Genomic DNA, 4402 nt, shown 5'->3' with positions numbered 1-4402 from the left:
CAAGATCAACGCTTCCTCGTTTTGTGCTTTGAGGATCGCTCAATGCGGACTCCCTTCACAAAATGTTTCCTCGAGGATCTGGGGGCTGGATCCAACCCTTCCTCTGGACCTAGTGACGGCCATCACCTGGACTGTCCTTTTCCCGGAATTAACTACCACCACTTCGTCTAGTCGGTTCAAATGTAGCGAGATCCTGACGCTCGGCCTCTCTCTCCACTTCGACACCACATTGATCCCGTAAAGCGGCACTGGCCAAGCTATCTGCACTGGCATTCCAATCTCGCTTGACATGCACCAACTCGTGATTCATCCAACCACGCAGGTGGATCATCACTTTCTGCCGTAACAGTGTTAGGGCCGGGGCCTTGCAGTCAATCTCGCCTCGCACCTGTCTGATTACCAAATTTGAATCTCCACAAATCACCAACCTTTTCGGATCTTGTCCCTTTAGTAAATCCAAACCCAGAAGGAGTCCGTTATACTCCGCCTCATTGACGGTGAGGCCTTCCGCGTAAGTGGATCTGGCCCGTACAACTTCCCATCCGGGCAGTCTCCACAGTATTGCACTGTATGCTCCTCCTCCGCGTCGTACACGAGCGGATCCATCGAAACTCAGGACGTATAGATCCTCATCCACCTGTACCGTCGGGATCGGGATCTGGATCCGGCGTTTGGGCTCTTTCTTAGGGGCGATCCTAGTCAGCGCCTCATCCATCTTAGCTCGAGGAGTGTTGCTCGCGGCCAAGACTCCCAGGATCTCGTCTTCCCCTTTCGAGCACTTCACAATCTCCAGCGTCCAAGGCGAGAGTAAAGCTGCCCACTGTCCCCAAACGTCCTTGCAACCCGGCCGACTTGAACAGCCAGGCTAGCGTGGAGTGTCGAGTCAGGATCCGGATGGATCTTCCCACTAGCAGGTTGTAATTCAGATCCAACACGCGCAGGAGCGCGAGTATCTCTTTCTCCACCGCTCCGTAGTTCAGTTCATTCGGCTTCAGTGTCCGGCTGACGAAGGTGACTGGATAGCAGACCCCCTCTTGTTCTTGAACCAGAGCTGCTGAGACTGCCCAGTCGCTGGCATAAACTATTACCGTAGGTTGACGTTCCGGATCGAAGTGACGGAGGATAGGCGTGGTCGCGATTCTGTTCCTCAGTTCCACGAATGCGTGTTGAGCTCGGATCCACCGAGATTCTGCCTGTTCCATGTTCTGATCCGTCGTCTCTATCCAGCCTGGATCCTCTCTCTGTTGGTCCCGGGGTGGATCCAGCTCCTGTTTCAGGTCCTCTTCTGGCGTCCTACCACTTGGATCCCTTCGTGGATCCGGCATCTCCTGGGCCAGAGCTTGTTGGATTTTCATCTGGACAGCTGGAGTGGTCATCGCGGCAAAATCTACCTCTCTCAATTCGTACAATACCGCGGCAAACAGGGCGTAATCCTCGATGAACCGACTGTAGTAGTTCAAACTGCCCAAGAAAGATTGCATCGCCCGTAACGACTGTGGGAAGGACAAATCGGCTAATGAAGACCTGTCCTTAGGATTCGCCTCCAATCCCTCCTTGGAAACTCGATGGCCCAAGTACTCCACCTTGCGCATCCCCCAATAGCTCTTTACCACCCTAATAGAGAGATTCCACTTAGTACACGCCTCCAGTAAGGACGTCACTCTATCGCACAACTGATCCCACGATTCCGCCGGGATCAGAATGTCGTCGATGTAAGATCTGCGTCCTAACACAGATGGGGTCCCAGGATCCCCTGGCTCCCCCGCTTCGAATGGATCCACTTCCGTATGGCCTTCCCCAGACCCACCTGTTTTGGACTCCGGTATTCGGGTGAATCCATAGAGGGCGTTCTCGATCAGGCGTTGGTAGATCTGGGGTGCGTTCTTCAATCCGAACGGCATCCGGTTCCACTCGAACAGGCCAAACGGGGTGATGAATGCGGATATTGCGCGAGCTCGATCCGTCATAGTAACCACCCAGAAACCACTGGCCATGTCTAGAGAACTGTACCAGAGTACTTTATCCAGATCTTCCAACAGCTCGTTGATTAGGGGCATTGTATACACCATCAATCGCGTCAGACCGTTAACCAGCCGGTAATCAATGCACAGACGTATATCCACCCCGTTCTTCTTGATGATTGATTACCACTGGGGATGCCCACGGGGACGTCGAGAAACTGATGATCTTGGCTTGCAGCAGGCCCTTAATCAGGTCCGATAGTTTTTCTCGGAACTGAGGTGCCACCTTCCGCACCCTTTGAGCGATCGGTTTCGCGTCGCCGACATCGATGTCACATTTGACTCCGCAGGCAGCGGGCGGTAATGCATTACCTTTACCAATCAGCAGATGTCGTCTTTCCTAGATCTTCTGACGTAACCGATCCACTTCCGCGGATTCGTTTGCCCCCGGATCCACTTGGATATCATCAATCGTGACTTCTTCTGTGGTCAGTGGTACCTCCGGGATCACCGCCATGCCTTCTCCCAGATCCTCGGCGTGTAGATCCCCGCCTTCACGGTAACAGACTTGCTCATCTTCCGTCTTCGTAGGATCCACCATTGGATCCAAACACCGCGGCCCTCTCTCGCCTGGCAGTCCTTCTATCTTCGGGGGTTCAGGTACCCTGGTATCAGGGAAACCACCAGTTGGATCCAGTTGGTCCTCTAACGAGTTTAAGCCCGACAGTTCGGGTTTGACTAGTGTTGCCACTCTCGATTGGGATCCAGGCACTTTATCCAATGGAGAGCTTGGATCCACTTGTGGATCAGCGGGATCCGGCTGCTCGGCTTTAGCCCTCTGCAATCCTTCATCCACCGACCCTGCGTTATCTAAGGGCCGACTCTGGGGATCGTCCCCCGTCCTGGATCCAACATCCATTGCTTGGATCTCAACCCGTCGATCCCTCTGCAGGATCTATCGCGGAGTTGGATATGAAGGCCGATCCACCAAGGGGCCAGTTGGCTCCGCTGGGAGCTCCACCTCTGCGAGAGATTCGATCTCGGTAGTCGCCTCGTACACCAGATTCTGCCATTCTTTGTAGCGGCGGGATCCCACTGACACATATCCAGGTCGTCTAGGGATACCGTCCTTCGCCAACCATCGCCCGATCTCCTCATAATGGTCCAGTAATAATCTCTTGTCGCTGACGTTCGTGACCTGGAGGTACTGCGATCGACCTGGTCCTTGGATTACGGTAGGTACCCATTTCTCGCCCCGGGTGACCCACAGTCTTTCATGCTCCACCCACTTTAACCGGTCTGGCAGCTCCCAAGTTTCCCCGGGCTCGATCCAGGTGGTCTTATCCGCCCTTATGATCTTCATCTTCGCTCCATACAACGGCCGCCGTCCGCTGAGCTGGATCCGCATCTCGTCAGGGAAACAAAGTGTCCCATCCGCCAGATCCAACCTCACTCCGGCCGGCACCATGAAATCCATCCCAAGGATGGCGTCTTGACCAGCGAGATCCCCGACCCAAATGTCAAACCAATACACCAAACAACCTGCCAGCGTGATCTTGATCCGCGTTCTCCCGTTCGTACGGTACACGCCTTCACCAATCCCAACACAATCTTAAAATCAAAATAATTATTGATTTTTGGTTCAAAATAAATAGTTAAAAGATATAAATTAGAAAAATTTAAATTTAATAAAAAATCCCATATATGTGGAATAACATTTGTGAAAATTAAATTTATTATAAAAAAATTAAATATAATAAAAAAAATATAAAATTTTATAAAAAGAAAATTTTCAAATTTATATAAACCTTCTGATAAAAAAAACCAAATTAATAAAATACTTAATTGAATTACTATAAAAGTTGATATAAAAATTGCTATTAAAAAATTAGTAATAAAAATTTCAGTAATATTTGTAAAGATAAAATATTTTAACATATTTTTATTAAGTAAATTATTAACTAATAAATATATTAATTGATCTGAAAAATAATATGAAATTATAAAAAGATAAAAAAAAGTAATTAAAAATATAATAAAATTATATTTTAATTCAAATAAATGTAATTGTAGATAAGTTATTATTTTATTTTTTTTCATATATTTAAAAAAAATAACAAGCCTACTTGGTGAAATTGGTAAACACGATAGATTTAAAATCTGTTCCCATTAACGGGTTATTGGTTCAAGTCCAATAGTAGGTATTATTTATTATCAAAGTGGTGAAATTGGTAAACACGTTACACTTAGGATGTAAAGCTGTAAAGCATTAAGGGTTCAAATCCCTTCTTTGATAATTTCTATAAAGATATATTTTATAAAAAAATATATCTTTTTAGTGAAAATAAATTCATATTATATTTAATTTTTTATCAGGAGGAGCACGAGGGATCGAGGTCCTCCTGGTACAGAAGGCGGAAACACAACAATCACGTTGGAGC

The 4402-nt window shown here is 47.7% G+C and overlaps 2 non-coding genes across 2 annotated transcripts; both read left to right on the top strand.

Moving 5' to 3' along the window:
• Window positions 1-4081: 4081 nt before the first annotated feature.
• Window positions 4082-4165, top strand: PITG_31793. The gene has a single exon. It is a non-coding gene; the product is annotated as a tRNA-Leu (tRNA).
• A 9-nt stretch (window positions 4166-4174) lies between these two features.
• On the top strand, window positions 4175-4257 carry PITG_31792. The gene has a single exon. It is a non-coding gene; the product is annotated as a tRNA-Leu (tRNA).
• The last annotated feature ends 145 nt before the right edge of the window (window positions 4258-4402 follow it).

This window comes from Phytophthora infestans, genomic scaffold, assembly GCF_000142945.1.
Source record: "Phytophthora infestans T30-4 supercont1.1525 genomic scaffold, whole genome shotgun sequence".
NCBI lineage: Eukaryota > Oomycota > Peronosporomycetes > Peronosporales > Peronosporaceae > Phytophthora > Phytophthora infestans.
Note: the sequence above shows the minus strand (reverse complement) of the source record. Positions and strands in the feature narration are given on the sequence as shown.